Here is a 12,743-nt window from a genome sequence, read left to right as displayed (position 1 = left end):
ATTATGTTGAAAGGAAAATTTGAGTCGAAAACGAAACATTTTTCTAATACCCGCCATTTTGTCAAAATTCAAAATATTTACTATTACATTCTTCCAATTCCTGCATTGATCTATTGTTTAAAAGAATCGACAACAGTTCTTGATTTCAAATAATCCAAACTGCTGAGACGGAGATCAACGCTAAGCTCCTTTTTTAAAGGTCCTTCGAGAGATCATCTACAGGAGCGGTGAACATTAATATTTTTACATGATCGACGCGATATTGTATTCTCAAAAGAAAGCTCTATTTGAATACCCATAGCTGGTAATTGATAAATAAAAACTGTTTCTATAAAAAATTCATAAAAAGACGTCTTTATTGAGCCTCGCAATTAGGCATAACACCTTAAAGGACATTGCTGCGTCCTTCAGAATGAAACGAATCATTTTTTATTAATAACACATTAGAAAGAAACTGCACGAAAAATTTAATGATATGAAAAAATATTTTTCTGTTTGTTATAAAAATACATAAGTGAGGAAATCATTTATCCTGAAAATTATCTTTGAGTAATATGCAGATAATTTAGGTTAAAAAAAAAAGATTTTTAATAGAAATAAAATAATGTTTAAAATAAATTATATTTTAGATATTCATAAAATAAAGTTAAATACTCGAATTATCAAAAAATTAGTGCAATATTTTTACAATTATAAAAATAAATTTACAATAAATATAATAATTTTATGTTTGTCAAAAGATTATAAGATAAGCATATCTATATTTGAAGTACATTTCAATTTGCACTGACATTTTCAAAAACCCTTTCAAGTATCAAGGAATTGTTTTATTATTGGTTGACGTAAAAATATTTCTACAGTAAGTAAATCTTCTTTAATGATACTTTAACGATACGGAAACGGTTAATGTGTTCATTAGATAGTTAAAATGCGGAAAACTCTCAATTCCACACATAAAAGAAACAAATCAAATAATTTTTTAGGTTTTCTTCTAGCGTCCGCTTCTCATATTTCTCAAAAAATATTAATCGAAACAGGTGAAAGGGGTGCAGGGTCATATGATCCAGTTTATCCAGTGACGCTCAAGGCAACATCGGTCGATTTCATTTATCAGCAGGAAAACATTGCATCGTCTAAGATTTCGGTAAGTGTTACAGCTACATTTCTGTGCTTTAGTCAATATGATATTTGTTCATCTACAAAAGGCTCCATTACTATTTGTTGTATATTAATTATTCTGCTAATTTTCAAAACGGATTAGGTATTAATCACGTAATGTTCTTATTATCCAGTCCCATAGTACAAAATAGAAATAGTTCTTTACGCTGTACAGTAAAATCTATATTTTAAATAGAAAAAGAGATACAAATAAGATAAATATTTATATACACAATGAGTAAAAGAATTATTCTGTATATCATTACTGATAAAGTTTATAAACAATAATCGATACCCAATGTTTTTAAATTCAAATTCATTTCCAATTCATATCATTTTAATAAACGGAAAATCGATTTTAAAATTATTTATTCTCTAATGAATAAATTGAGATCAGTTTAATTACTTTCAAAAGAAAATTTATTCTAGAAGAAAAATATTATTTCAGATAAATGATAAAAAAAAAGTAATTATGTATATTGTATCATTTGTATAAAGCACGTCAAATTTAAAATGAATTTTAAGAAACGACAATTCGTAAATAAATATTATTTGTTATACTTAGTAACGGTTTATGAAATATTATGTACTGAAGAAAAAAATCATAAATAAACTTTGATAATGATCATAAAAGTTTGAAAATATGTTTCAAACAAACAGACAACAAAAACGAAAAAATAATAAAATTTTTCTTTATATTCCGCCGATTTCAAATGAAAGTAATATTTTTATTAAATATATATATATATATTAAATAACGGTGATGCAGCTTAATGAGCGGCTTTGGGAATTGAACCAACCCACGGTAGGCTCGAAAACGGAGCTGATTTCAAGGCTAATGGACATTGAATTAAGCGGTGTGCGAGTTTTGAGAAATTCGGGAGAGGAGCTTCAGGATGAAGCGCATGCAATCTTTCCGGGAAAGGACATGAACTACGGGGCTACCCTCCGCGGCGCAACCACGACCGCTGAGGAACGAGATAGTTTGCTTCGTTAGGAGATAAAACAGCTTCAGCAGAAAAATGAGAAGCTCCCTCAACTATTAATGACTGCTCCGGTCGAGAACAAAGTTACGGTGGAACGCAATTCAGTCGCGATAATGCACGAGGAATTAAGTCGCCCGCGGATAGGATTGACGAAGGTCGCGGAGATGCTTAGTTATTACGACGGTAAGACTCCTTACGATCACTGGGAACGGCAGTTCCTTGCCTTAAAAAGGATACACCATTTATCGGACGGAGAAGCGACAGTGCTAGTTAGGCTACGTTTAAAAGGGAAAGCTGCAGAATGGTTTCACTCGAGAGCAGAGTATGCTGACATGACGAACGAGGAACTGTTATATGACATAAAGAAGATGTTTCGACATCTCCCTTCTTGGGCTGATAGGAAAAGGCAGTTTTTGCGGCGACAGTGGAAGCATGGTGAACGTTTTAGCGAGTACTTCCATGATAAGGTGATTTTGGGAAACTGCGCGTCCGTTAGTGAGAAAGAGCTGATCGAACATTTGATCTAAGGAATCCCAGATATTACTTTGTAGAACACTACGAAAATCAGGGGATTCCGAGACAGATCCGAGCTCTTTAGTGCGTTCGAGAAGATACAGTTGCCGACGGATTCCGTGGCTAGCCGAGTATGGAGAAGGCCGGGGGGAACGAGTGAGGAAAAGCAGCAGAGCTCGAGTGAACAACAACGGATTTTCGAAGGTTGCCGAAACTGCGGAGCGAGGGAACATCGAGCGGCGTTCTGTCCATCGAGGGAGAAGGGTATGAGATGTTACAGCTGCCTGGAATTCGGTCACATTTCTGCCGGGTGTCCTAAAAAGACACCATCAGTAGCGGTTGTTCGGGTAAGTGGGGATTCCTTGGCAGATGATCAGTTTTTGAAAAAAGCTGTTGCGATAAACAATACGGAGATTCCTGCCCTAATAGATACGGGTAACCAGATCTCGTTGATAAGAAAAAGCGCCTACGCTGAGATCGGAGTTCCGCGCATAATAAATGAACGCGTCTGTTTCCGAGGTGTGGGTTCAGGATTGTTTAAAACGCTAGGTCATTTTACGGCAGCAATCGAGGTTGACGGGGAAGCGTATGAAACTAGAATACATTTGGTATCTAATTCGTGTGTGCGACATGATCTTATCTTAGGGGCGAATTTTCTAAAAAGCGTGAGATTGGTGGTGGAGTCGAGAAACATAGAGATCGGACGTTCGAGCAAAGCGCAACCAACGGATGGTGATCTACCGAACGTATTTAACGTAAATGTTTGCGACTCAGAGGGCTGCGTAGGTCTATCTTATTTAGAAGCCTCTAAAATTGAGGAGAGCGTGGTTTCGTCGGTGGCAGTACGCACGTCGAGGGGAACTGCAATGACTGATATCTCTAAGGACGAGGTTCGTAGGGAAGCCACCGCGATTTTAAAAGATGCAGATCTCATTACAATGTTAACGGAGAAAGTAAAAAAACGGATAGAAAAAAAATTAGATGTCAATCTCACAGCAAGGAGAGAGGAAGTAGATGATTTAGTCATAGAGTGTTTACAAGAAAAGCAAGACGGCGAAAAGAAAAGGAACAAGGCCGCCAGTGAAGGATCAGATGACAGAAAGGATGAAGAGGAAGAAGATTCAGAGGAAAAAGAAAGGGAAGAGGAAAAGAAGCCCGCAAGGAGAAGTCCAACTAAGAAAACATCCAGTAAGCGTAAGGAGGATTCTTCTGCTAGTAAGGAAAGTGTTAGTGACAGTGATATTGACGAAGATTAGGATGAAAACAGAAAAGCTTCTGGAAGCGGTGATAAGAAAGGTGGCGGTAAGGACAAGGTTGGAGGATATACTAGTGCTATTACTTTGACCCCTAAAGTAGTAGTAAGAGATAAAAATAGGCAAAACATTGCGAAATGGTCTTTACGTAGTTCAAAGTGTATGAAAGCGCTAAGGAATAAAATGTTAGTAGTCTTAGTGGTAATTTTCGTTCTTCTTGAGTTAATATTTGATTGACCATTTTTGTTTGTGTAGTAATATTAGTTTTTGCATGATTTAATTATAAGGTTATTTATTCGATTTATTATTATTAATAGTAGCATTGTGTAGTTGTGTAAGACTTCCTACGGTTTTATTGTAATATGCGAGCGATTGAATGAATTAGAAGTGTATTATGTGGGTGAGAGTCGAAGAACGCGAAGCGAGAAAAGGATGTGAGTATGTATGTGTAGCGTGAACTGTTGTGTCGACAAGAAGGGAACGAATATCTGAGGCCAGATATCCTTTTTCAGGGGGGGGGGGCGAGTGTAGGGTGTGTGTGTAAGGCTGTGTGAGTCCAAAGGTTCGAGATCATTTGTATGTGTAAGTCGGTGTGGGTCCAAAGGTTCGAGAGCGTTTTGAAGATGTTTTGTCCCTCGGGGATGAAAGGTGGGGGGAAACCTCATAAGGAGAGGACGGTCATGCGTCAATGGTTGTTTTTTTTTCGAGAATAGCGTGGAAGGAACCGAGTGACCAGAGCGAGCGAGAATAGCGAATAGATAGTAGCGAGTGAGTAGCGAGTGAGTAGCGTGTGAGTAGTGAGTAAGTGCGAAAGGTTGCGAAGCATTATTGTAATTGTAATTGTAATTGTAATGGTAATTGTAATTGTAATAAACCATAATTTGTGAGAATAAAGAATATCTTTTATAACTCAAGTAGTGTCGGCAACACGGGGGAATTAGATATCCTTAGCCGGATACAGAACAATTGATTTCCCTACATATAAATATATATATATATTACTATTAGATATAGAACTTTGCTTACGTCTTTCTACTTTTTATTTGTTATATTTTTTCATACTGTTTATGAACGATTGAGCTATAGATATGCATAATCCACTTTCTTCTGCTAACTCGTCTGGAGTTAGATACGGGAATTCATCCATATTATGCAGTAATTCTTCATCTTCCGACTCTGTACGTGGTGTTCTTGTAATACGTCTTTCTAAGTTAAAATCACATCTTTTGAAGCGTTTATACTATACACAACATGTACTTAAGGATATAATAACTTATGTATATGCATATATATATTTAACCGTTTGAGTGCCACGGAGCGATTTTGCGCTTCTCCTCTGTCTCTCGAACAGTGCCAACGCTCTAGGCTGCGAAACCGATAACCGCGAAACTCTCGGTTTTTGTCGATGCGCGACTTTTCGGTTACCACTCCATTTTAGGTAAAAGTAATAAATGATACTAGTATAAATCTGAAAACAGCGCAATAGCGCTCCTTGGCATTCTTGGAGAGGGAATAAGACAAGCGCTGTCGCGCCGAAGGCACTTTTGGACGGAAAACCAGCAACGACACGTAGCACTCAAACGGATATATATATATACATTAATGATATATCATTTTTCCAATCGTTAAATTTCATTTTTTAAATTTTACTATTTTTTCAAAAGAAAAAAATAGTAGGAAAAATATATGTATATATTATATTGTATTAATATATAATATATACAAATATATTACCAAGCGGTATAGAACTTTGCTCCTGTACTATTTCTTTTAATTCGCTTTGTATTTTCAGACTGTTTACGCCTTTTGGAGCTGTAGGTTGGCTCATTCCGAATTGTTTTGTTAATTCATCTTGACTCATACGAGGGTTTTCAGGAATCAAACGCACTAACTTTTTATCTTTCAATTCTCTATGTTGTCTTCTTAAAGTAGTTCTTTCTAAATTGTAATTATTTTTCTTGAAGAGTTTATACCACACACAACATGTACTTAACTATATAATATCTATAGTATATATATCAAAATTAAATATACATTTTCAAATCGTTAAATTTATTTTCTTGAATTTTACATTTGTCTCCAAAAAATAAATAGAAGACAAAATTTATGTATTATATAATATTAAAATTTTATATATATATATATTACCAGGAGGTATAGAACTTTTGTCCTGCTGTAGTTTTCTTATTTCGTTTTGAAATTCTTGACTTTTTAGGTATTTGGAAACTGTTGCATCACTCACTCCTACTTTTGCTGCCATCATTGCTTGAGTCATACTCGGGTCTTCAAGTCTCAAACGCACTAATTCTTTATATACTCGTTCTTTTTTTAGTTGTTTTGCAGTAGGTTTTACTAAGTTGGGATAACCTTTCTCGAAGCTTCTATACCAATTATAACATGTTTTGCGGGATATAATATCGTTGCCATAAGCGTATATGAGCATTCGGTGAGCCTTATGGGCGGATTGTCTACTATTAAAATAATACAGTACCACTTCCCGCAAATGACCTTTAGTCGTTATATAATTCGACATTTCTAATTTGAAATAGCTATATATAATGTAAACACAAGTCAACTACTGATACTACCAAGTTATCTTCACGAAATGTTAAAGAGTATTCCAAGCTGTCTTATATGTCCGTATTCGACGTCTACTTGCCGCTAATGCCATCTACAGAAAAGCTATATGTCGACCGTTTATTTTGAAAGTGTTTTAAGTCTAGTTTCTCTTGTTTCCAGAAAATTAAATGTTTGCATATCAAAGACTAATCATTTTTTTTGTACTGATTAAATTTAGATTGTACAAAACATATGCCCTGTTTATGAAGCGAATGGAGAAAACTTCATAACGATGAAGTACATCGATTGTACAACAAACCGGACATTTTCAACGTCGTAAAATCACGCTGATTTAGATGGTCTGGTCACGTGGCGCGCATGGGGAAGGATCGAACGACGCACTAAATATTAGTCGTTATACCAAACGTGAAAAGACCACTAGGTAGATCGAGACGTAGATGGAAAGATAATATTAGAAGAGACCTGAAAGAAATAGGATACGAAAGAACGATTTGAGACACCGAAGCGAGTAGACGTGTCGCGCGCGAGTTAGAACGCGAGTGTAAACAAATCGTGATTGTAGTGAATGGTTCAGGGTGTAAATTTAAAGTTCTGCTGTAATATTTAATTGCTATCTTATAAGTTATAAAATAACGCATTCAAACTGCTTTTGCAGTTTGAAATGCAAGAACAATCCAACAACGTGGCTTCTGACAACAGGGGCCAATTATATAAAACTACACTTCAAAAAAATACAGCACCATACGCCAATGTTACCTCTCAATATACCAGTCCAAAGAAAGAACAAGCAATAATACTTGACTCAATCGAAGGTTTTTCTAATGATGACTATATTGATGGTTTAGAGAATATTATAAATCCTCTGGAAATACGCTACATTTCTAAAATATCTGGCGCTCGTGTATGTATATTTTTATCAAGTGAAGCTTTAGTAGATACTCTTGTAAATAAAACTGTGCAAGTTAAAAACATGAAATTAAAAGTAAGACCGTTAATTGAAAAAAATAAAAGAGTAGTAATATCTAACGTTAATCCGGTCATTCTAAATTCAGTGTTATTTGAAGAACTGAAACATGCAGGCATCAATCCAGTATCAAACATACATAGCTTAAGAGCAGGATCAATAAAACCAGGCAGTGCACACATTCTTTCGTTTAGACGACAATGATACATAAGAGAAGAAGAAGAAAGTTTATTACCTGAATCGCTTCAAATCAGCTTTGACAACGTTACGTATTGGATTTTCTTAAGCACAGATACAACACATTGTTTTGTATGTAAACAAAGCGGCCATATAGCTAAGACATGTAATAAATAAAGTGAAGACGTAAGTATGAATACGAATAACAACAACGATACGTTAACAGCAGATAACTCAACGGACGCTTTGAAACCAAATAAACTTGTAAACACATTGAAAAGGCCACCTTCTTCTACTGTATCAGAAGTAACTACAAAAAATCAAGTATTGTATGACACTGCTAAAAAGCTCTTAGAGAAACCATCGTAGGAATGGTGCTTACCTAAGCCTAAGCCCAAAAAAACAAAAATAGTTCCTGATAATACGAATGACTCTCAGTCAGATATATCAGATGTGGAAAGTAATATAAATCATCAAGAGGCACTTTTACCAGCGAAATTAGCACTTGAAAATTCAAAAGAAGAATGTATTATTCCCTTTACAGAATTTGAAGAATTTTTCGCTGCTTCATATGGCGTTCATGACGTTATAGACTTAGCTAAAAAGTACACTGAAAACTCAAGACGCTTAGCTGATATGATTGATAAAATTTATCCTCACGTTATACATCGAAATGCTAAATCAAGGCTTAGTAGAATTAAAAAAAACTCTTAAGAATGTAAGTGCTGCTTTATACAATTTTGATATTAATTAAAATGGCTAAGTCGTGTGATAAAAATTTAAAAATACTATACTGGAACTGTCACTCTATTTCTGAAAAAGAAGAAGAAGTACGTCACTTGCTAATTGACTTAGACATTCTAATATGTGTCGAAACATGGCTCACCAGAAACATCGAATTTCCTAGATTTAAAACATCCCAAAAAATAGGCTACATTCAAGAGGAGGAGGTATACTATTTTTAGTACGCAAAAACCTTGTGTTATACGAAATTAAAAATTTAAGAGTACCGGACATAAGTGTTGAATTGATGGGAATATGTATTCAAAATGTTAAAGCTGCCATTGATATATTTGCGTGCTATAGAGCCTCAGGTGGAATCTTATCTGAGTCACAGTGGGATACGGTTATTAATAATATAGATAATACTAAATTTACTCTCTTCGCGGGAGATTTTAATTCCCACCGTACAATCTGGAATTGTCCAAAAAATGATTCTAATGGTGAAAATTTACTAGAAAGTATTAATAAATCTAATCTATTATTACACAATACAGATACTATAACATACATTCGCGAACCAATTAACTATGCATCCAATTTAGACCTCATTTTTTCTAGTATTAATCTAGCTGATAAATTACATGTACTGGTCAAAGATGAAACTTGTGGCTCCAATCACTTTCCTGTCAATATAGACATAAATATTAAAAAATCGATTTATAATAAAAAAGTTTCAGACTTAAATCTATGAAAACTAATTGGAACCTATTTCTAGAAGTATTGGAATTAAATTTTGTAAAATTATTTACTGTAGAGTATGAAAGCTCTAATGCAAGCTCAAAATATTCAATTCTCACTGATTTAATAGTTAATATAAAAATAGTTATAATAATAACTTCAAATAAGCACTCCAGAGAAAAAACTTGTCAATAATAGTATACACAGAAATCCTGTTTCTTGGTGGAATCCAGAGTGTGAAAAAGCCTTAAGACTCAGAAAAGCTTCTTTTAAAAAATGGCGGTTTTTCTAAAGTATGAATGATCTTATAGATTATAAAAAGAACTGTGCTATTGTAAGACGTTTATTCAAAACAAAACGTAGAGAAAATTATAACAAATTTGCAGAGAAAATCAATATACATACTAGTTAAAGCTACGTTTGAAATTCTTGTAAAATAATGAAAAATAAATACACAAGAATAAGGCCTTGTCACACAAACCGATGATAGTTTATTAGGCACAGCCTTAAATAAAATTAATCCATCTTGGTGCCATACTGATCCTAATTTTTTACCAAATTGTGAAAAGAATGAAATGCTTAGTAAATCATTTAATTTCTCAGAATTTAATATTGCCTTAGATAGTAGAAACATACATTCTAGTCCGGGTATGGACGGAATAGACTACGAAGTGCTAAAAAAACTACCTGTAAAATATAAACTTATCCTATTAGACATATTCAATGAAATGTATAGTACTAATACTATTGTTTCTTGGACAGATGTATGTAGGGATTTTAATTTATTTAGGGTGAGAGGTGCGAGGTGAACATACACCCAGTTTAATCCTACTATAAGATTTATTTAAAACAGGTATTAGAAAAGGTACAATATTAATTTCACAATCTTACGGTTACAACTTAGATGAGCGACTGAATTCTTATGACTGTTACGACTGTTACAACTGATACGACTGCGACTGTTACAACTGACATCTAACTAAGGCTACGATTGCTACTGTGCTACTTTTACGACTGACACTCCATTGCTTCTACCACCGAGACTCTTTTCTTTCTTATTCCTTTCCATGTCTTTTATATCAGAAATCATCTACACCCCTTTTTGAGAGGGAAGAAGCTTACAAATCTAACTGACCAATAGCATAAGGATCCACCCCATAGTCCACCGACAGGTACAGCCTATGGTTTTCGGTAGTGGGAACTATGCATACAGAAACTTAATCTAGCACATCGGAATGTTACACCTTTTTATGGCATCGCATATCGGAAATTCTTCAAAGGGTCCCTACACTGCACACATAGTTTTTTATTACACAAATATCCTAATAACCCTCAAGGTTCGTTTATGGTTTTATGGCCCACCTAATCTTTTCTTTTAATCTGAATAGATTTTTCCTTTTCAATAAAACAAGATCTACAGAAAGGACTGAATACTAGTTTTTGTCTACCTCTGCTACACTTAAAACTCTCCTACATTCGGCCATTCTGCGAATCTTCGGTCCCCGAAGATTGAGTTTCTTCTTCGTACTGTTTATCGCGTTCTTTTCTTTTCTCAACAGGCCGTTTTCCAACGTGAAATCTTCATATGGTCGTGGTTCTGCAATCGTCCTAATCGCTCCTATTTTCTTTTCTTCGGATATCAACATTGTTTCGTCTTTTTCAATCTCTTCTTCTTTGATTTCTCCGGTGGGTTCCACTTTAACCGTTGTTTTTATTTTTTCTGGAATTACAACTGCATTTACTGTAGGCTTTTTAAGTTTACTTTTTACAACATCTATCATTGGTATTTTTTCTTTGCTTTCTTCCACCATGATCTTTATCAAATCTTTTACAATTTTTATTTCTGGTTTGATTTCTGCTTCCTCTTGTATTTTTTCAACATGTTCAGCTAATACTTCTTCTTTAATTTTCATTCTTTCCTGTACAACATCTTCTTTTAATTCCTCTTGGTCTACTGGTTCTGCGATCTCTTCTTTGGCTGGAGGCACGATTTCTACTTTTTCGTCAAACTCTTTAAATTTTTCAACTTCACTAGGTGAGACACTTTCGACACTTTCTTCCAAGTATTGCGTTATCTGTCCGTATAAAATTTCTTCATCACACGGAGCTAATCTACGCGATTTTAACACTTCGGATTTATTATCATGCAACTTAATTCGTACTTCTATCGGAGTTTTTACCTTTTCTACGGGTTTATGATCTTTTATCAACTGATTTACTTTCTTCGCACACTGTGGTCTAATATCTAACTCACGCACCGTTATATCAAAAACACCTTTCGCTGTCTCTTCGTTCAACACTGTGTCGGCGTCTTCTTCGTCGACGGATCTTGCATAATCTTCTTGATCGGCGTGGTTCTTAATTTCTTCTTCTACATCTTCTCGTTCGGCGTGGTTCTGAACTTCTTCTCCTCCATCTTCTCGTTCGGCGTGGTTCTTAATTTCTTCCTCTACATCTTCTCGTTCAGCGTGGTTCTTGATTTCTTCTTCTAAATCTTCTCGTTCGACGTGGTTCTTGATTTCTTCTTCTAAATCTTCTCGCTCAGCGTGGATTTTTCCTCCTCTTCGTTTTCTCGTATTGTACACATTTTCACAACTTTATCCTGTATCGCCATCGACTTTGAATCTTCCGAAGCGGCGATAAGGTTGACACGCTTTTCACAAGCCTTTGAAATGTGTCCAAATTCGTTACAACGGAAACATTTTGGACCTTTCTCTACCATCGGACATTGTTTTATATTATGATCGAGTGAACCACACGAGAAACATCGTAATTTTGTCATCTTAACTTCCTCCGTTCTTCTTTCTCTTTTGTCAACATTATCACCTCTGCTTGAACTCTTCGTAGCTCTTGACTTTCCTTTCATAATGTCGTAAATTTCCATATTTCTTTTTAGTTCTTCTAGAGATCGTGATTGATACAGAATCCCTTTATTCATCTCATCGTCTACCACCCCATTAATTACGTATTCTATCAACGCTCTTTCTTCTACTCTACCAAATGCTGCTATTCCCTTCATCACGTAGATATATTGACGACCTGTTTCTTCCGGCCGTCTCTTTCTTTCAACCAACTGAGCGTGAATCGTCGCGCTACTGACATTATCTTTAAACTCACCAGATAACTTTCTTTTTAAAGCTGCCCACGAGATGATACCTTGCTCCGATTCTACAAATTGCTTAGCGGAACCTCGCAGCATCAGTTTTCCATAGATCAACTTTTGCAGATCGTTCCATTGGAGGATTTCTGCCATCTCTTCGAATTGGTTTATCCACTTTTTTACTGAGACTAAACCATCTCCATCAAATTTTGGAAGACTCTCTTCCACATCTCGAATCGAAAAAGGCGACGGTGCACTTCTCTTCGTTTTTTCGTATTCATATTCCGATTCTGTGTCTTCGTCCATCTCTTCGTCTGTTTCTTCGTCTGTTTCTTCGTCTGTTTCTTCGTCTGCTTCTTTATTTATTTCTTCGATATGTGTGAGCAGTCTCTTTCTTAATACTTCCTTCGTGCCGCTTGTTGATAACTGCAGCTTCCTTGCTTCTGCTTTTAATTCAACTGATTTCATTTTCTTAATCATTTCTTTTGTCAACTGGGTCTTGTTATTTTTGCAACTTTTGCGGACAACCGTTCTGTCCAATTCTTTACCTG

At 35.2% G+C, this 12,743-nt stretch overlaps 1 pseudogene; it reads left to right on the top strand.

Annotated features, from left to right (window-relative positions):
• The first annotated feature begins 3,523 nt into the window (after positions 1–3,523).
• LOC107073572 (uncharacterized) lies at positions 3,524–4,292 on the top strand (annotated as a pseudogene).
• The last annotated feature ends 8,451 nt before the right edge of the window (positions 4,293–12,743 follow it).

Source organism: Polistes dominula, unplaced genomic scaffold (assembly GCF_049000335.1).
Source record: "Polistes dominula isolate Pdom_NZ unplaced genomic scaffold, Pdom_raw_medaka contig_84, whole genome shotgun sequence".
In the NCBI taxonomy this organism is placed as follows: Eukaryota; Metazoa; Arthropoda; class Insecta; order Hymenoptera; family Vespidae; genus Polistes; species Polistes dominula.
This window is presented reverse-complemented; position numbering and strand designations above follow the sequence as displayed.